This window comes from Desmodus rotundus, chromosome 10 (assembly GCF_022682495.2).
Source record: "Desmodus rotundus isolate HL8 chromosome 10, HLdesRot8A.1, whole genome shotgun sequence".
NCBI lineage: Eukaryota > Metazoa > Chordata > Mammalia > Chiroptera > Phyllostomidae > Desmodus > Desmodus rotundus.
In genome coordinates, this window is record NC_071396.1 from 31963447 (window position 1) to 31985287 (window position 21841).

At 42.8% G+C, this 21841-nt stretch overlaps 1 long non-coding RNA gene across 1 annotated transcript; it reads left to right on the plus strand.

Annotated features, from left to right (window-relative positions):
• The first annotated feature begins 66 nt into the window (after window positions 1-66).
• LOC123479882 (uncharacterized) lies at window positions 67-21197 on the plus strand. The gene is made up of 3 exons (XR_006655681.2): window positions 67-180; window positions 3203-3287; window positions 20481-21197. It is a non-coding gene; the product is annotated as an uncharacterized lncRNA (long non-coding RNA).
• Window positions 21198-21841: the final 644 nt, after the last annotated feature.

Consider the following 21841-nt stretch of genomic DNA (forward strand, 5'->3'; position numbering starts at 1 on the left):
TATGACCCCACCCCTTCAAGTTCCTTCGCGCCGATAGGCTTGCCTTAGTGTCACTCACTTCCCGCAGGGAGATTACGGTTTTCTGGATGGGCCCGAGCCAACGATTGGCTAGCGATTAAAGCTTTGGTTTGAAGCTGTTAGTTTGCGCCCCGCAGTGCGGACCCTTCAGGGCCGTCTCAGGTGGGTTTCTGACGTGGTGTCCAGGCCGGAATCACTAGTACAGTGCCCTGGAGATAAGGGCTTCGCCTCTGGAAAAATCTCGGGATTCTGGATTCAGGTTCTTGCTTTTTTTTTTTAAGGAAAATGACTGACAGGATGATGAGCAAACAGGACGTAGGTTCATAGTCCTAAGGCAAGCGGCCATATCTTCTCAGCTATACGTATCAGAATTTTTGTTCTAAACAACCAGGCATCCCTCAGGGTTACAGAGTCAAAGCCAACGGTTTTACAACCAGTGCATGCCCTTAGCACAATATCTGACTTGAAATGCTTTTATTTGAGGGTATACAAGCTTCCTGTCGCCCATTTATACGAGACAGCTTACTAGCATGTCCAGTATCCTGAGTCCTTAATGAATCAGGATGTCATAACCCTGCTTGGGCCAGATTGCACTCTCTAGGGCAGTATTTGTTAAATGGGTAGTTTGAACCTGAGCTATCACAGTCTATCCATTCTTCTCGGAGAGAATCAAACAAAACAAAGTTTGTTTCCTTCAAGCAAATCCCCCATTTTTTCATTGTCTTCCATCTTAGACCCTGAAGCATCTCTGGGCCGCCCACAGGAATAACTGAAAAACTAAATTTTCCTGAATTGAATGGAAAAAGAAAAAGAGTTGGCTGTCTCCCACTGCCAGTATTTTAGAAATCTTGCTCCTTTTTGGAAGGGACCTGGAGAAAAGAAAAAGAACCCCTGATTCTCCTAGTTTAACAGATTTTTTTTTGAGGGGAGGGGTCTCGAAGTTAGGTGAGAACCTTCTTAAGTTCTCTTGAGACAGTGCTCCTGGGGTAAAATCAAAGGATGTTGAATACTTGTAAGGCCTAGGAACTAGTTTGGCCTTTTTAAAAAAATGACAGTTGTTCACTGACTTGGCCCAATATGGCCTCCACTGCTTAGGGCAGAGTTAGGACTAGAACCCAACTCTCCTGACTTAGAGCTCTTAGGTCCCTTCTGTGTTACCTGGCCATAGCAATATATTCCTCAACAATATAATTGGAGCTCTAACTCTGCACACAAAAAGAATGCATCTTTAACTGAACTTAAACTTTCTCCATTTAATTTCCAAGAGTCATTCCCTTACACCTTTGAACAGGTAGACTACCAAGGAGGCTGCTTTCTCTGAAATCGTTCCACCCTGAACCCTTTCTCCCATTCTTCCTGGTGTGTTCTTCACCCCTTTTTTCCCCTCACTACCACTACGTGAAATCCATCTGTGATTCTGCTTTTCCAGACTTATCACCACATATTTCTGTGCCAGCAAAACAGGCCTGAACAGGCCTTTATTAAAAGTAGTAGTAGCTGAAAAGCATTGAGTTAGCTATGTGCCAGGCATTGTTCTAAGCCTTCCTTGTAGACTAACTCAGTTGATCACACAACACCCAAAAGAAAGACTGTTATTACCCAGGCATAGTATGAGCCCAGGTAGTCAGGCTCCAAACCCATTCCTTTCTGCCTCTCCCAGTTTCTTTTTGAAGACCATCCCCTTGCAAAATAGGTTCACTTGGGTCTTTTGTTGTATGTAGCTGCCTGATTTGCCATCTCCTTCCTCCCCTACTTCATTGAAGTTTTCCACCTTCGGAATTGGGCCTCCCTGCAATGGGAAATGTCAGATCCTTTCTAACATAATTCCCAGCCCTAGGCCCCATCCTATTATTGTCAATCTCCCAGCGTGTCACCTGGGAACCATCTAGTTCTCTTGTTTCTTCTTCAGTTGTGGACGCCCACAGTTTAACTGCGGAGTGATGCCCCCTTCATAAATGTACACCTTGGGCAGCTTACATGAAACAGCTTTCTTTTCCCAAGCTTACATGTCACACAGCGACCTCTTCAGAGAAGGCCCTTATCTGCCACATTGAACCTTTATTCTCTATCACACATGACAGCCATGACTTCTTTTGCCAAATGCATTGTGTCTTCAGCCATCACTCTGTAAAGCTAGGCTAGGCTTTGCCCTGGATTAAAAGCACCTGACACTTGGCAGATCACATCCTACCTCCACACAGTTCCTTTTCGTGTTAGGTGATCTGCCAAGGAACCCAGGGGGGATCCCTGTCTCCTCCAGTCTCGCTGGCTCCTATTTCTGCCGTTTCTTTACCCGTGAAAATGAAAGGCAGAGCCCTTAGCCTTGGCTCACTTAGAGGAAAGGCCTCTGCATGTGCTCTGAGCACTTCTGGTTCCATTTCATTGTGTCCAAGAGAATATTTCTGGAAGGATACAAGGATCTGTTTATACTGGTCATCTCCAAGGAGACCTGAGAGGGAGATGGAGAATAGCAGTAAGTCTTAAGAGTACTTTTAACTCTATACCCCTTTGTGACATTTGAATTTTGAAGTATGTGAACATATTACCTTTCTTTTTATGAAAGAAAAACTAAACTTAAATAACAAACTGAACTGAAAGCACACTGCATTTGTCACAATAAATACCTTTAACTTCTTTTTCTTTCAAAATAAAGGTCCCACAATAGTCAGTACCTCCAGGAGTATAACTGCCACCTGAAATGTCCCTGGTTGATGATAAGAACTCTGGTTTATGAAATAGGGGAGCATAGCTTCCGTTCCCGATGTGACATGGTCTCAAACACTGCAGAACAGGGCTTCCCACCGTGCTCCATGCTTCCCTGCAGCTCCCCAGGACTCTTTCCCGGTTTCTGCCCTCCTCTCCTCTGCTAGTAATTAAAGAAGGGGCAGAGATGCCAGCAGGCCTGCTTTTCTCCTGTTTCCAGTCCTTTTTGTACACCTTTGGCAGGGGTGTCTCCCTTAGAGAATCGACCCAGCTCATTAGAGAGGCTCAGGAAAAACCCAGGGTGACCTTGACTCAAGTCACAGACACGGTTTTTAAATACAGGCCTTTACAGATTCCTGCAGCTCTGCCCCTGCTCTTTGCAGCTTCTCTTGCTGCTCATACTCTGCATGACTTACACACAGACTGTCTTATTTCTGTATACACCCTGCTCCTTCATGGTGGCAACCTTTCCTTTTCCCAGGGTACATCACACACAGGATTGAAGCTCATCTGATACTGAAAATACGATCTCCAAGCACAGTTATGGAGCTTCTTCCTTTTACCAGGTACTATTCTACAAACTGGGGATACTGCATGGACTGGGGTACCTGTTCTCATGGAACTTACATTCTAATGGCAAAAATCCACAAATCGGAAAATACTGGAAAAAATAAGTGTTAGGATAATGGGAGCCTAATTACAGTTGAGTGGTCAGGGAAGGCCTCTCAGAGGAGGTGACATTTAATTGAAACAGGAAGGACACAAAGGAGGCAGCTGTGTATGTATGTCTGCATGCCAGTTCCAAGAGAAGATGGCAGATGGTATGCATGCAACTAATTTTCCTCTGTTCCCAAACTACACTAAACATAGACTTTCTTTTTTTTTTTTTAAGTCACAAACTCAGAAAGAAATGTTCACTTAAATCCCTATATAATCTGTCCCTGACCCGTGTGGTTCAGTTGGTTGGGTGTCACCCCAACAAAAGCAGAAGGTCACTAATTCTATTCCTGATCAGCGCACAGATGTCTTTCTCCCTCCCTCCCTTCTCCTCTCTCTAAAAATAGATAAATAAAATCTTTTAAAAAAACCCTATATAATCTGAAACTTGATTTTCTTAGAGGAGTGGTAAATAATCATTTTTACATTATCCAAGCTTTTGAGTCCTAATGTAATCAATCCTTAAGCATCTCAGAAAAATGCACATTCCATGAATACAGTCTTCATACAATTTGTGGAAGTTCACAGACCCCTGCAAGCCATCTGAGCACTTCAAGGTAGGCGGGCAACTTTTTTCACGTTTCACCTCGGCATCTGAACTCAGACTTCCGTCTTGAAGCCAGACCATTTTCCATTAGCACACCTTTCATTGGAAATGCTCTTTCCCTTTTACTCAGAAACTAATTTATTACATTTCAAAAGGAAGTGTAAGGGAACTTGTACTTCCCAGCCAAGATGTAGTGTCAGGAACCAGATTTACCTAGCCATGTAACACAAGCAAAAACAAACCAAATACAAGAAACAAGGGGTTTTTTTTAAGACATTAGAGGGCAGGTAACAAAGGACCGTGATTCTTGGTTACAGGAAACAAATGAGGCAAGCATTACTGTTGCCCTAGCTTCCTTCCTGGATTATGTTTCCAAGCTTCAGTTCTGGGGGTGGGTGATTCAGACAAAGCCTAGCCATCTCCCTGAGTTGAGGAGATGGAGCTGGGAATCCAGAGAAGGCAAGGTAGCTGGAGTTAGAAAGAGTACCAGAGGGAAGAGAACATGAGCCATAGAAGAAGAAAAAAATTAAGATCTCGACTTCATAAATATTAAAAAGTCTCTTCTTTGAAACTGTTAAAAAAAAATGAAAAAACAAGCCACAGATTGGGAGAAAATATTTGCGAATCACACATCTGACACAGGACTTGTATCCAGAATATGTAATGAACTCTCAATATTCAGTAATAATAAATAAACAACCCAAATTTTTTTAATGGGCAAAAGTTTCAGAGACAATTAGTTCACCAAGGAAGATGTACAGATGGCAAATAAGCACATGAAAAGATGCTCAATATTATTAGTCATAGGGGAAATCAAAATACATATAGAAAGTTGAGAATTTTTTAAAAACCTGCTGGGTGGTGAGGGTGTGGGGCAACTAAAAACTCTCATTCATACTTTGTTGGTGAAAATTCAAAATTGTATGGCTACTTTGGAAAAGTTTGGTAGTTTCTTGTATCGTTAAACATACTTAGGATATGACTCTGCTTGTAGGTTTTTATCCGGTGATATATCTATAAAATGGGATACTACACAACAATTTTTAATGAATAGCTATTAATACATGAAGCTATTTATCAATCTCAAAAGTAATTTTGCTTTGGTGAAAGAAGGCAGACAAAATGATTCCAGTTATATAAAATTCTAGAAGATGCAAACTAATAGAAAAAGGACAAATTCTTTGGTTGTCTGGGAATGGGAGAGAGGGTAGGAAGAGGCAGGAGGTAGTGATTTCCAAGGGCATGAGGAAACTTTCAAAAGTAATGAATACATCTGTTATCTTTATTGGGCTGTGGTTTCACAGATGTAAATGCGTGTCAAAACTTTTAAATATGTGCAGCCTGGCATGTGTCAATTATGCTTGATAAGCCTGCTTCTGTAACAATTGCATGAATTTGCTTATTTGCCTATTTTGTGATGGAGCATCTTGTGACCATGGTAGTGCTCTTAAAACATTTGTTCCTATTTCATCTGTTTTTCTCAGCATACAAGCATTTTATCCTTTGGTTAAAAAAAATTTAAATAATTAACACTTCATTCAATATTTAAAGGGTATACAGTGAAAAGCCTTCCACATCCACCCAGCACCCCTCTCTGAAAGCAGTTAATGTAACTAGTTTCCCAAGTGTACTTCCAAAGGTATCCCAGCTTTTATTATAAGAAACACACTACTAAGATGAATTTACAGTGTGCTCGTGTTTTATGTGTTGGCTCAAAGTTCGCACAATCAGGGCATTTCAGTATCAAACAGACCGATCCAGTCCTTCTAAAGCCACGTTATCAGGCCACCTGCCCCTCTGAAAATACCACCATCCATCTCGTGTTTTTCTCACACTGACTACTCTCCTTTCATAGGTCTCAGACCTGCACACATCTTCAAGCAGATGCCCCTTCTACAGAACCAGTGCATGCAAACTGTTCTTTTCTCTCTTTCGAAGTGATTGCTTTCTCTCCTTGGAATTTCTATGACTCAATGGCTATGCTATTCAGTATTCAGTTGGCTCTTATCATAGTTAATATTTGTCTGTTGCTCTACAGATCGCATGTCCCTAAGTAGACTCCACGTGGCTTTACTGGAGGTAGAGACTTTGACTTAGACTTTGTTACCACTGCATAGTTAGAGATGTTCAAATAACAGCTGGTTAAAGAGTTGCTGTATTAAAACTACCCGACAGACCATCAAAATCCCCACCAACTGTAAATAAAATTCCATGGACTAGATTAGGTTAACTTGATATGGCATGAGCTTCAACATGATTGAGCCAAAGTAACTCATCACAACTTAATGCACTTTTAATATAAATACAGGTTTCTATTTGTTAGAACTCCTTAAAAGGAGGACACACCCTGCACGTTGGTGGTCAAAAATAGATCTTGCCCTGGCACTCTGATAAGAGTTTCTGGAATGCTGGCGTGTTATGCAGTTGCTCCTAACCAGCCAGCCAGAAGTATTTGTATCCTGAGAACTCCTTGGTATTTTACTCAAGCTCTTGAGTGTGCAGCGGAATGACTCCTTGACATGTTTTTTCTCCTCACTAGGTGTAAACATTAGGAAGAGAACAGGTAGAGGCAGCACAGTCACAAGCAAAGCCCAAGGGCCTTGGCATCATCAGCTTTGGGATCCAACCTGCACTTGGCCATAGCCTGATGTCTGATCCCAGACAGGTTCTGAACCTTCCCTACACTCAAAACTCTTGACTCCCACCGTCTCGGGTTCTCTCTGCTCTGAGGTTCCACTTTCATTTCCTGATGGCCATATGTCTCCTGGTTGCTTAGACCAAAAAGATGGTAGGCGGTCTATTAGACTTAAAGCCACCCCAAGCCATACGATGTCTCAGGCTAACCAACCCCCCCCTCCCGCCACAAAAGGAAACTCACCTTGAATTTTTTTTCTCTCTCCAAATTTTGACTTCCTTTCAAAATTTGTTTGCTTTTGTTCACTCTTCAGAGACATTGGGTAGATGTGTTTTGCATTTTGTGTATCATTTGCAGTTGGTCTCTGTGGTGGGGCCAGTCTGTCAGGCACTTACTTACTCTGCCCTAGTGGGAGTGGAACTCCCTCTCAGTTGAATCTCTTTTTTTTATTGTTGTTCAAGTACATTGTCTCCATTTTTCAGCCCACCACACCCCCCCACCCCACCCATCCCTGCCTCCCATCAATTGAATCTCGAGCAGAGAACTGAGAAGAGCTGTGACTGAATCATTACAGAACGATGTTCTCAGGAGATGGTTCCACGAACTCCCCAAGCCTCCGAGTTCTTATCTTTTTGGAATATGGCCCTTGAGACTTCCCTTTTCTGAGTTCCAACCAGAGCAGGTTCATGCAGCTTACAGCTGAAGATTAGGTTCTCGTGCTTATCCTCCCAACTAGACTTTGGGCACTTTGAGGGCAGGTGTTCTGTCCTTTCACCTTGACGTCCCAGGGCCCCTCAGCCCTTGCTGCTTTCCTTTCCTGGCCACCAAGGCAGCCCCCTGCTGTGCAGGAGCCCTGAGACAAATAGGTGCTAACAACCTTGTCCTTCAGGATCTGTCATCTCTACTCAGGTGGCAGGATTGGCATTTATGAAATGAAGGTGGCTGATACAAAGCAGAATACAATCAAGTATCTGATTCGAGGCTAAATCATAGTGACTCTGTGAAGTCCAGGAATGGAAAAGATCAGAGTGGGTGGGAGTTGCCTGGAAGAGATTCTTGGAGAAGAGGATTTGCCCTGAGCTGTGGGGAGCTGGATAAGCAGGGGTAGGTAGATGCTCTGTAGAGAGTAGCAGGACAGTTGGTTACCAGTCCTCCAACACCATGCTCTTGAAAGTGATACTTTTAGAGTTATATGTTTATATAGCAGCTATTCGAAGGAGAATAAAAAGAAGCAGCAGCAATTTAAAGCTAGCCTCAGACAAGTAGATAGAATCAGCAAACTATATAACAGTTAATCAGCTTTGCTCAAAAGCTATGGGAGACACTTCATACTGAATGCAGTGCATAGCATTTAAAAATTAATCTGATCAAGTAGGGAAATGGGTTTCAAGCTCCTGCAGCCTCAACTTGGAGGTCAGAATGTATTATGTGTGACCTGAACATACTTAAGGGTAAAATCAGTTTCATTAGCTAGCTCCTCCTGCGGGCATGGTATGAAACTATGGGGGAAAAGGAGAAAGGCAGAATTCTAGGAGCTGATATTTTCCAGTGTGCTCAGAAGTGGGAAGATAAGTCAAGTCCAGGAAATAAGGGCAGTGCCACAGGGAAGATTGTTGCTCAGGGAGAAGACACAAGAGGCAAGGGCAAGCCCGAAGGTTAGAAGAAAAAGCTGGAAGGCTGGGTAAGAATTTAACTCAGCAGGCAAGGTTTTACTGGGGTCCTGAAATGCTACAGGGCTGCGTGTTAACCCGTTCTTCGCCAGAAGTCTTCCGTTCAGTCTGTGTATTTAAATTCACGATAGGGGGAAAGGGATTGACTTTAGCACAGTTAACTTTCTGCCCCACAATTATGTAAAATAAAGCTTAGGAAAGAAAGCTACTTAGAGGAGCCCCTTAACCCTTCTTTCTTCTCAGTCTCATTATACCACCACTGAGGAACTCTCATGTTCTGTGTGTTCAGGTATTTAGTTGTACACAGTACAGACACCGACCACGAGTACGGCATTCATGAGCATGACCTACAGCTGAAGTTACCTCCAAAGAGGGAGCAGAAGAGAACCCTGGAGACAAAAAGGCCTGTTTGGTGTTGGCTGCTGAGAGCAGAGGGTTTTAAATACCTTAGGAGGAAAGAGGATAGAAGAAGTCGGAGGGGGTGGGGAGTTGAGCGGCTTCCCTGAAGGACTGAAACTGTGGTACTGTGAATCAGCAGCCTTGGGCATGAGAAAAAAGGCTTTAGGAGAAGCTTGCTATTTTATGAGAGTCAGAAGGGCACACGTACCAGCTGGAGAGATCCACAGCAGGGCTGACAATGGAAGTGGGCCCTTCTGGCTCTTCAAGGAGAAAACGCTTCCGTGGCTGGGAAGAACCTAGGGTCACTCCAGAGGCTCAGAGCAAGGAGAAATTGGCTCCCCACGTGAGTGGGCAATTGAACGTTAATGGCGCTGTTTTGTGAGCACTGGGGCTGTCTATAAAGTGGAAATATACAAAGGGTGACCTGACCTTCACGATCACACACTTCAAGTGGTAACCGGACTCTAAAGATGGATTCTTTTTCCAGGATCAGCATGAAGCGTCAAGAAAATGAGAGTAGAACTCCTCCCCTCAAGGTTACTTAAGTGATAAGGAGGGTACATCTGTGACACACTAAAACACGTACATGCCAGAAATGCTTTGCGTGAAATTGTGCCTGCTTTTAAAAAATTGTGACAAAATACACATAACAAAGTTTACCACCTTACTCACTTTTAAATGCACAGTTCAATGACAATAAGTACGTTCATAGTGTTGTGCCATGGTGTAACTGCTTTTTAAGAGTTCATGAAGCATTTCCGGATTTTGTGGGTCACTTGGTCATCACTGAGAACGTTAATTACGGTTGTTTAGGAGGTTGGGAAATGCCCATCAGTACAGAAGTTCTAGTTAGCAGATGATTGGCTGTGAATCTCTGGTGCTCCTGTTGTTCAAGGGGTCTGGTAGGGGCTGCTTTTAGCCCAGTGTTGGGCCGTGGTGGTGTGGCTGTGTACAGCTCAGGGTATGTTCCCTGAGAGGCAGGGTCATAGAGGAGTTGAGAGCATGGGGCTGGAGCCAGACTGCAGGATTCTGAATTGAGGCTCTGTGACTTACTAGCTACATGACCTGGAGAAGCTGCCTAACCTCCTGTGCCTGTGTCTCCTCTGGTTTAAAAGGAAGGTCACTACAGCTACCTCAGTGGGTTACTATGAGCATTCATGGGTAAATACATAAAAATCCTTAGAATGGCTCTTGATATGTCCTTTTTTTCTAAAGATTTTATTTATTTATTTTTAGAGAGGGGAAGGGAGGAAGAGAAACATCAATGTGTGGTTGCCTCTCATGCACCCCATACTGGGGACCTGGCCAGCAACCTGGGCACGTGCCCTGATTGGGTATCAAACCAGCAACCCTTTGGTTCACAGGCCGGTGCTCAATACACTGAGCCACACCAGCCAGGGCTTGATATGTCTTAAGTGCTATGAAAGAGCTATTATTATTGGAGGAAAGGTAGAGAAGAGGAAGGATAGAAAGTGATGTTTCTGATGTTCAGACTTGAGAGAAATGGAGCCATGTCAGCATAAGAAGGTTGAGTCAACACCAAACCAAACCAGGTTACAAGTAATTTCTATCTTTGACATAATCCCTCGGAGGGGAATTTGGGAATATTGAGCACCAGCCCCTTTGCACTCTGAAGTACATACCCAGCAGATCTAGCAGTCTTAACAGTAGTCACAAGGACTCACATTGGTCTAACACAGAATTCTTAGCACAGCAAATGGGTGCAGAAAAGAAAAACAATGGATTCCTACAGGTTTGGTAAATTTTCTTCAAATTCTGTGTATAAATGCTTGAGGGCATGTTCAGAAAACAGCACAGCAAGCCTTGGCATCTGAACATCTGGGAGCCTGGATTTCAGGAGGAGGGTTCCTACCATTCCCAGAAGTGCTAAGAGTGACGCACTGTGCCCGCACTGTCTGGACAAAAATGTAGTGCATGCCGTCCTTCTGGGAGTCTGGAATTTCGGTGTGTGGTAGGCACAGGGGGGCCTATGTGACTGGCCTCCAGTAAAAGCCCTGGGTATGGAGTCTGTAATGAGCTGTCATGGTAGACAACATCTTACACATGTTGTCACAAGTCACTGTTGGGGAACGAAATATGTTCTGTGTGCCTCTGCTGGGAGAAGACACCTGCGGACCTGTGCCTAGTTTCTCCAGATTTCACCCCGCATGCCTTTTCCCTTTGCTGGTTTTGTTTTGTATCCAAAGTAGTCTTGAATGCTTCAAATTACCTTTGGTTTAACCACTTATATACTTGTGGCTGAATACTTATGATTGACCATTTGCTAGTTCAAAAGCAAAAAAAAAAAGTCCATAACAGGACTTCGATCTTTACTTTGATAATTCAACTTTTCCATCATTAGGTTTCACCAAGAAATCCTTCCTTTCACTTAGCTGTCTTTGGTATTATTCTGTGGAGTGACAAGACATTTTGAAATGTCTGTCTACCTAGAGATCTAGGGAAAGAGTCTTCTTGGGCAACTTCTACTGCTGAACACATGGCAAGACAAAAATTCTTTCAAACTGTTAGAACAAATTCCTGTGTTGTTGTTGTTTTTTTAAGTAATTAAAATGAGCCTCTCCAGCTTATTGTAGTTTCATCAGAGGGTGAAATGTCGAGAAACCTGAATGTTGAATTACTGCTTCCCCTACAGAGGAGGTCTCCAAAACTCCTGACCAAGCCTAGACTGTGATTCTGAGTCAGTGATCCTCAAAGTTTCTGTGGGTGTTGTAAACACCTTCTCTTGGTGAACAGATAAATAGAAAGTAAGGGGAGCCTCGAAATGATCTCACTGAGAAACCCGCTGGTTTCTTTATATGTTTAGTGCCTGAGTTTTCACGCCATCATTTTTGTTGAATTACAAGAACTTCTGTTTACATAGTTGCTAAGCAAAAAAAAAAAAAAGTTCTTACTTAAAATGAGAAGTTAACTCAATTCTTAAGACCTCTTTCTTCATTAAAAACAAAACAAAAAAAGAAAAGTAATATATGTTTCCACGTTGTGTTGGTTCCCCAGGGCTGCTGTAACCAGGTACCATGTACCAGGGGACTTAACAACAAAAATTTATTCTCTCACAATTCTGCAGGTTAGAAGTTTGAGATCAAGATTTTGGCAGGGTTGGTTCCTTGTAAGGATTCTGAGGAAGAATCTGTCCCATGCTTTTCTCCTAATTTCTGGTGGTTGCTGGCAATCTTTGGTGTTTCCTGGTTTATAGAAGCATCACCCTGCTCTCTGCCATCATCTTTAAATGGTGTTCTCCTGGTGTGCAGTGTCTGTGTCCAAGCTTCCTCATTTTATATGGACACTAATCATACTGGGTAAGAGGCCCACCCTACTCCAATATAACCTTGCATTAACTAATTACATATGCGGCACCCCTGTTGCCAAATAAGGTTACATTCTGAGGTACTGAGGTTAGGATTTCAATATATGAATTTAGGGAGGGACACGATCCCACCCATAACACATGTGACTACCTTTATCTTAACAAACTGACATTGTGTTAGAGATCTACCTTCTCTGGACCTCAGATTCTTCCTTTCTTAGGAAGGGGGATTGTGACTGTTCTTGATCCCAAGACTGTGGTTCTCCAGGAGGCCAAGTCTGGCTTGTCCAATTCAATAGGCTGAGACAGAAACAGGTCTGGTTTTACTTTTTCTGTTCAGACAAGCACCTGGAAGCAAAACCATCCCCTACTCTACCCTCAATGCTCTTGGTGGCAAGTACTTTGTTCTCATCAGCTGCAGTCCTTGCACATGAGCTGTGCTTCATTACCAGCTCAGCAGCAGCTCCCCACGTGGTTCCATCCCCTTTGCCAGGACCACATACCTCCCTCCTCTCTTCTTCCCAGTATGTGAGCAACCATCACCATTGCAGGTTCTCACATCTGGCTGCATATTCTTCCTCTGACTTAGTGGCACTCTGGCCAACTAGCACCTCCAGCCTCCCTTTCCCAGGCCTGCCTCGTTCCCCCAAGACTAGTACGGCACAGCACAGATGTTTTAGCCCCGGCCTCCATATCATAGCCACACAGTGGGTGTTGAACTGTACACTCAGCAGCTCCCCTTATCATGTGCCCTATTAGATATGAAACTCCCCAGTAACCATATTGTCAAAGCTACACAGAATGTATTCCTAATTCCTAGAATAGAATTCATTGCAATCCAACTTTTGGAGCAGTTGATTTGTGGAGCCGGTAAACCAGCCGTTAAAATATGCTGGCAATGATTGTGCTCAGAAACAAAAACTATGAAAATCCTAACCTATATTTCATAACACTTAGTAGACTGCATACCCACAGACATGCTCGCAGGTCATGGAAGCATGGGCTGGGAGGGGCCTCTAAATAAAGAGACGACCAGGTGCCTCCCTGGATATGTGATACAGGAAAGAAACTCAATCCCATGAGAAGATCAATGTGAAGGTTCATTTCATGTGTCATCTTGGCTAAATTACAGTGGCCATTTGTTTGGTCAAACACTAGTCTAGATGTTGCTGTGAAGGTATTTTTAGGTGTGATAAACATTTACAATCAGCTGACTTTCAATAATGATTATTCTCAATAATGCTTCATCAAGTCAGTGGAAGCTCTTAAGAACAAAAATGGAAGTTTCCAAGAAAAGAAGGAATTCAGAGAGAGAGAGAAAGAGAGAAGGTATCCTATTGATCCTATTATTGTGAAGAAGTCTGACTGATAGGATCAGACTCATTCTTAATGAGTTGTGTGAATAAAGGACTTGAGATAAACTGAGAGGCCCAATACCAAGTCTTTATCAATTGTCCACTCTGAGTGGTAGGGAACCAGAGGAGGAGAAGGAAAATGACATTTGACAACTTCAGATAATTTGCTTCCCACTTGGAAGTTTGCCAGTAAGACAAAGTGCTTCCAAGAAGGAAATCTGTGAAGTTTTCGTAAACCCACATACCTCAGATCCAAAGATGGGATGAATTCTCAGCCTGCCTCTACAAGTAAACACTTAGGACATGTCCCCGTTAACAGGCTATAAGTGTAAGGTGGACTTCTCTTCTGCATCTACACAGTTTTTGAAAAGATGCACTAAGTAGGTTATTGCAGCCTCAAAGGCAATGAAATGAATTATGGATGACTCAATGGAGAAAACCGCAGATAAAAAATATACGTCTTCTAGGTCAAAAATAAGCTAATGAAATCCAAACTCAAAAGGCAAAAACGAGATGAAGGGAACTATTTCTTAATAATATGAAATAGAATTAATAGTCTTAATATTTAAAGAGGTCATAACATTGAGTAAGAAAACCCCAATAGATAAATGTGCCAAGGATTCTACCAAACAATTCTCAAAAACAGGTCCTATGAGTAAGCGGCAGACATTTGAGAGAAAAGTGCAATGTAATTCAAAGAAGTGCAAACTGAAGCAGCAATTGATTTTTTAAAAATATTTTATTTATTCATTTAGAGAGAGGTGAAGGGAGGGAGAAAGAGAAGAAGAGAAACATCACTATGTGGTTGCCTCTTGCACACACCCCCAACTGGGGACCTGGCCTGTAACCCAGGCATATGCCCTGACTGGGAATTGAACCAGCAACTCTTTGGTTCACAGGGCAGCACTCAATCCACTGAGCCACACCAGCCAGGGCTGAAGCAACAATTGAGATTGCATTTTCCCACCAAACAAATTAGCAAAGGCAGAAAAAAAATGAAACTACCCATATGGCAGTGCTGACAGAAGTAAGTAGCCTGTTGGGAAGCAATTTGGCAAAACCTAAAAGCCTTGACTTAGTAATTCCTTCTCTGAGAATCTACCTAAGGAAGGGTTGAATGACCAAAATGTTTCATCCAGCATTATTTAAAATAGCAAGAAATTGAAATATCTCACCAAAGGGGACTGGTTCATTCATTTAGTTATTCAAATATTTATTGAGGCCCTACCATGGGATCATTTCCTAAGACTGCTAAACAGTGACTAGTTATAGATGGATCTTCTTTTAAAATGTGGGAATGTGGGTTGAGTGTGTATAAGTAGATGTGCATGACTATTCATAAGCTTATATGTGATTACATGTGTTTATGCTGTGGCTGGAAGGCTACCCTAGGAATTCAGAAAAGAGATTTCTGGATGAGGGGTAGAAGGCAGGATTACTTTTCACTGTACTCTTTTGCACCATCTTGAATTTTTAAACATGTACATGGATTTGGTTGGCATTTTAATAGTGCACAGTGTGTATCTAATCTTATTTTTCATAGACATGTCTTGAGTTGTTTTCCAGTGATTCCATGGGTGTCTCATCTTCCTGAACATGAAAAGCTCTTCAAGGGAAGGGACTATTTTATATTTCTCTGTATTCTCCCATAGTGTTTAGCTCAATTTTGACACATAATGGGTATTCAAAAATACTTGAATAGAGAGTAACGTAATTTGGTGCTCAAATACCCTGCGAGTAGAAGTTAAAATCAATTGACTCTGGGTACTGCTTTAATTTTGAGTTGTATATTTTAAAGGATATCACTTATATTTTATATCATAGTTTGTTACTTAGCAATGGGGAAAAACAAGATAATCAATGACATTCTTTAGTGAAACTCTATATAGAAAAATGCAAAATTCCCTTTTAATTCCTAGGTATCCACCTGTAATCTTAATGGTTAAATTGACTTAAAGGCCTCAGTAGCAAGTAAGGAAACTATATATAGACAATCTGAAAGTTTTAATTATTACAAAAAATAAAAATTGTACTAAAGGAATTATGCATTTGTTACACACTAGGTTTGTTTTCCTATATGTTAGGCATCTGTCATCTGCAGCAATTCCTTTGTCATCAAATACACTTTTATTTTTCTTTATTCTCCTCTGTGTGAGAAACAGAGATCGAAGTTGTTATGGTGGTAAGTTGTGTTCACAAGTGAGTTTATCTCTTTTCTACTGTTTCATGAATGAATGACAACATCACTTGAAACCGGCACCTTATTTAGTACATTGATTCCCTTCACTGACTTTACACACGCGCGCGCCATGCCCATAGTCATTTACTTTCATTGTGGCTAAAGAAATTAGCTGGCAAACTACCAAAGGAAGCGTATTTCACTAAATGAAGTTCCTGAAATGCAGCTTTTGTTTTTTGGTTCTTTTCGCTCTGCCAGCAACTTCCGATAATGAGACAGGACATTATCTACATTGCATAACATAAGACAGTTCAGGACTGTTCCAGAAGGTACAGCCACTATTCGATACAGAGTACAAAGCAGGGATAGGCTTCAAGAAGAGAAGGAAGAAACTACTGGACAAAGGATCTGTTTTTGTTTCTGCAATTCACAGGTGGAACTAGTTTGATGTTGAATGTTAGTGAAAGGGCAGAGAAGGTCGTTCCATCCCATGTGAAAACACAGGCTTGGAGACAGAGGTGTCAGTAAGGTCTGTTTTAACCAGAGTGTGAAAAGGACCAAGTTCAATGAGCAGAGTTCTCCCAGCTGGTTCCAGGGGATTTTGCAAAATTCTGTAATGAAAGGAAACCCACACATCTGCTGGAATGCAGCTAAGCTGCATGATGGGAAATTGGAAATTTTATTAAACTAGACATATAGATTGAGGTTCCAGTACAATAACTGACAGATTACCAATTGTCAATTGCCAGCCTGAGGCCAGAAATCAGGAAGGGTGGCCCAGTAAGATCTAGAGGTTATGCCTTGTCACTGAGGGAGGGGGACAGAGCACTGTTTGTTGTGGCCTTGGCAGTGTGTCCTTCCGTGAGAGGAAAGCGAAAGAACAAAAAAGGAGGGAAAGAAAAGAAAACAAGGAAAAAGACAGAAGATAAAGAAATTCTCATTTCACAGAGAGTAAAAAAAGGATGAGAGGAGGAAAGAGTTTGAGGCAGAAGCTCATAGATATCATCTCCTCTCCTCCTCTCGACAATCCCCAAGTGGTATTTTATCCCCATTCTACAGATGAAGGAGGCTCAAGTGACAAATATTAGGAGTGAATCTTATTAAAAGTGAAAAATAGTGTCCTCTTAACTGGCTGAAGTGAAAATGAGACAAAACCACCATCATAAAGCAAATAGCAGATTTTTAATTAATTATCTTCAACTGTGGTAAAATTCACAGAACACAACACTTACCGCTCTAACCAGTTTGAAATGTACAGTTGGGTGCAGCCATTACCACCATCCGTCTCAGATCACCTTTCAGCGCTGAGACTCCGTCCCTTAATCATGATAACTCCCCAATGGACTGAACTTGACCTCTCGGGGTAACTCCCAGAAGTGGAACCATATAGTACTTGTCCTTGTTCTTGGCTTCTTTCACTCAGCATGATGTCGTCAAGCTTCCTCTATGTGGCAGCATGTTTCAGAATTCCCTTCCTTTTGTAGGCTGGATAATATCCCAGTGTGTGTATAGACCACGTTTGGTTAACCTTTCACCCATCATGGACACTTGCATTGTTGGGCTTTTTGGCAGTTGAACTGATTTTTAAAATCTTGCATTTGTACCTCAATTTTCAAGAAAATTTCAAAGTCCTTTTCCATATATAACCTCACTCTGTTCTGTGTATCTTCTTCATTGCAGTTAGGGATAAATTCATAGTTATTTTTTTATACAAGTTTTGAAAGGGAAGTCTATCCCAAAAGTGGGAAACAATCATACAAAGCCATTGCCACCAGTCCATGGAGAGGCCTCATCAAAGGCAAGGAGGGTTCAGAGGCAGCCAGCTCTGTGCTCCAGGGTAGACTGGGTATTAGGTTGCCCTTGGCATGCTGGAGAAACCCAATGCCAGGTTGGAGCAGGCAGGAGAAGGAAGGGCTTGCCCTAGACCTGGCATTTATGGTCTGCGGCCCTGTTGTTTGATCACAGGTGAAAAAACATATAATAGGTTCGGTGCTGCTATAAAATAACTAAGGTCAGAACACAAATGACTCCCTTGTCGTTTGTTAGTTAGACATGACACTTGTATAGTTTGGGATTAGAGATTTTTCATAAAGTTTCTATCAGAGGGATGCTCCAGTAGAGTTAAAGATTAGAGAAAGCTGCCAAGGAATATGACAATTATTTGATGAGCTCATCAACATTCGGTCAGTCATTCAACAAACATGCGTAAAGACCTGGTGGGTATTAGCACTTACATGTGGGTTGTCTCACTCTGACCATGCAAGAACCCTCTGCAGCAGGCCTATGCAGTCTGTGGTAGGGTCACTGCCAGGCACGGGGCCAAGGGCATGGCGGCATGTGGGCTCTGCAGCAGAGAGCCTGGTTCCACCACCGCCAGCTGGGCCACCTGGAGAAAACTTCCCCATTCTGAGTTTCGGTTTCCGCATTTCTAAAATGAGGCCAGTAATAGTGTCCACCTCCATAAGGCCAAGTTGTGGAGATGGGATGAGATAAAGTATGTAAACCATTTAGCCCAATGCCAGGCAGATAGCTGGCATTTAATACGTCCCACCCACTACTGCATATCTGCATTCATCCCAGCTCACCTGCCCAACCACCCCATGAGGTGCATATTATTCATGTACTCACTTAATGATGAGAGTACAGCAAGCAGCCCAGAGAAGTGAAATAACCCTCCAGGGTCTTGTGTGCCAGTAGTGCTCACAGGGAAGCGGTTCAAAGCTGGTAGGTATCTTTACATATGTTCGTAGAGCTGGACATCCCTGGCCAGCAAGCTCCATTGTCCTGGGATGGTTGTAGGTGCTTGTGTTGACAGTGACAGGGGGAGGCCAATAGGCTGGGAGCTGGACTGGGTCCCAGCTGTGTCCTTAACCGCATAGCAGCTGGTGCCTAGGTCCAAAACATGCCCCGCTTCATTTGCAAACCCCAAGACTCCTTCCCTGTCTTCACACCCCTCCTTGTCCCCCTCATCTCTCTCTTGCTCTCTGCCTTCCTGCAGTCACATTCCCCCTCCTTACAGTTCCATAACTTTCTGTCTTCCCTCCCTATTAGCCTAATTTGGAATGGAACTAAATTATTTTGTGTTCATTAAAGAAGGCGAAAACTTCCTGTTCTGAGGTTTTAAAAGCAAATGAATCGAATATTTAACCCAGGCTTTTAAAACGCTTCAAACATCAGTGACTTGGAGAGATGAAAGAATATATTAAAAGGAAAGGAAATCTAGGAAAATGTTAATTGTCGAATCTCAATGGTACATAGCTGAGTGTTCACTGCATAACTTTTTCAACTTTTCTGTGTGTTTGGGAATTTTCACACTAAAATGTGCAGGAGGATGGCCATCAATGACTTGACATTTGTTACTTTCAAACAATTTTTGTTAGGAGGAGGGCTGGAACAATGGCCACAATATAAAAAAGGTTTCTCGTTCATCCTGGCAGAGTGCATTTGTGGGGAGTCTCAGTGTCAGCATCTCTTTTGGGAGGGACATTGTCAGGGGCTCAGCCAGGGCTGGCAGTCCAGTAAGGAGGCATTTTCAGACAAAGCGGGGCAGAGGCAGACGTGCAACTGCTGGCTTTCCTACGAGGAATCACTAGCTCTGCTGAAAGCTTTGATCTCAGGGCAGAGCATATGAGAACTGAGCTGACTTAAGTTGCCCAGGTCTTTCACAAGAGAAACACCCACAGGTCGGTAACCTTGCAGAACCCCCTCCTGTTCGTTCTCTGTCTGCTGGTCCACATTGCCCTAACGTACAATCTCTGCCTCCGACTGCCTGAGGCACAGAACGGGTCCAGCCCCTGGGCCTACGGGTCCAGTGGAAAAGATGACAGGGGAATTTTTGCCCAGGCGTACTTGGGAAAGCTCTAGGTGCGCTCCTGTTGCTGCTGCTACCAGACTTCAGCTGCTCTCCGGATGCTTTTTCTGAGCTCTTTCTCCACGTAGCCACACAAATTCTCGTCTGACTATGGAGTAAACTGCAGCGGTAATCTATGCCTCACTGGCTGGAAAAGGGGGGCCAGCCATAAACTTCGCGCCCTCCCTCCCCCACACCCGTGACATGAGAGATCTCAGAGGGGCCTACACAGCACTGCAACAAAAACACACGCAGATTCATTACGCTGGCCTGTCAGAGCTTCCGGTTGGAAACAGCCTAATCAGTCACCGTAGGGGACTGGTTAGATAAATTATGACACAGCCCAACAACAGAAATGCATGCAGCCCCTTTAAAAACCAAGAGAGTGCTTTAGGCATTGACAAGGAATAGGTTCCAAGCTACACTGTTAATTAGAAATGAAAAGAAACATATAAAAACAGTGTGTGTAGCCCATCCCCATTTGTATAGTTAAAAACATACACCTCTATGGTTATATATGCAAGAATATCTTTAGCTGGATGTACAAGGAAGAGGTTGTCTCAGGGGATGGATACAGGGCAAGGAAAAGATGAAAAATCACAGTCACTAGATAAATTATGCTTTTTGTATTATTTGACTTGTTATCATGTGTGTAGTTTCTATTAAAAAATTACTTAGCTAGAAAAAGTACAAGGAGAAACCAGACTCTTGAAGCCACAGCATCAGAACCATAGTATTCAGGCTGCCCAAGCTCCCCTTTTTGATGGACATGTGAGTCCCAGGTAATTAATTCAACATTGGGCCTGGAGGGTTGGAGACCAGCTTATATCAGATGTTGAGGACCCACTGGGAAGATCCCACCAGGCTCCCACAGTATCTTTTCTGAGAGCAGGTTCCCTGGGGCATCTACAGCCCTAATTTCCGATTTCCAGCCATCTGGTTTGGTAAGAGGAGAGGAAAACACGTCCAGGTTGGAATTTGGAGTGGGAGGTGTGACTGTGTTAAGTCAATGTGGGTGTTTCCAGGGGGCCTTTTGGCAAAATTCTCTGGGGGTGAGCAAGCTGTGATCTCTCTCCCCCTAGGACTGTGACACCTGGGGACGCCTGCCCCTAGATTTTGATGCCAAGCTGCCCGGGCTTCCCATCCTGGCTCCACCTTTGACTGGCTGTGGGACTTGGAACATGATAAGTTTTCTAAGCCTCAGTTGTTTGTTTGTCTTTTTCATTGAAAAAGTAGGAGGGAGGGTGGGAATCGAGAGAGAATACTGTTCCTAATGATGTCATAAGGTCGTTGGTAAAGTTAGACTTTCAATAAATGTTGTGGTAAGATCTAAACCTAGTAGGGTAAGATCATGGATTCTGGAGTCAGACTGCCTGGGTTTAAATCATAGCTACATCATTTACTAGTTTTGTGAGTCTGGGAAAATTATTTAGTCTCTGTGCCTCAGTCTATTCACCTGCTAAATGGATATAAAATAACACCTGCATGATAGGGCTTTTATGAGCTATAAATAAGTTAACACATGTAAAATGCTTAGAATAGTGCCTTGCATATCAATATTTGAGCTGGATAAGATCCTCACCCTGCTTTTTCTTTTTAATAACGAGGAACTGTCCTCCAGAGAGGGACTTGCCCAAGGAAAAACTATTGATTAGTGACAGAGTCAGGAGTTAAAACCAGTCTTCTAACTCCCATTCTGGTATGTTTTCTACTGTATACTTTAGAGCAAAATGTATTCTTGCATTCTGGTATGAAATTAGAAAGAAGTGAGCAAAAATCTGTTTGACATCAAATAAAATGACATTGAGTTCAAATTCAGTTGTGTGGCCACAGCCAAGTTTCTTCAGCTCTTGAAACTCCCTCTTCCCTGGGACTAGGTTGAGGATAATGACACGTACCTGGTAGTGGTGATGTGGTACGTGGTCTGCATGTAAGATACCTACCACATAGTGGTTCTCAGTAAATGGTAATGTTAATACCAGCTAGTAAGAGGTGATGGTGTAGTGAGATCCCCCACCTGCGAATAGACGGCTTTTATTCCTCACTCTTCCAGGATTTGCAAACTGACTTGATAATAATTCCCACTGTGGATAATTATAACTACACAGATTCATTTTGGTCACGGTTATTTTCAAAACAAATTGGAAATGGCAGCATAAGCTCTCAATGTCAGGGGTCGTAAATAAGGTTGTTTCCTAAGCCGGATAGTAATATTTCTGATAAAAAGTAGGTGTGGCGTCATCAGGAAGATGCAAATCAACACCACAGTGAGAAACAACTCTACACCCACATGAAAGGCTAAAATCTGAAAGACATGGTGATAGGTATCAAGTGTTAGGAAGGATGAGGCATCTGGAACCCTCATGCACTGCTGGTCAGGGTGCACAATGGTGAGATCGCCTCAGAAAATAGTTTCGTACTTTCTTATAAAGGTAACTATAAT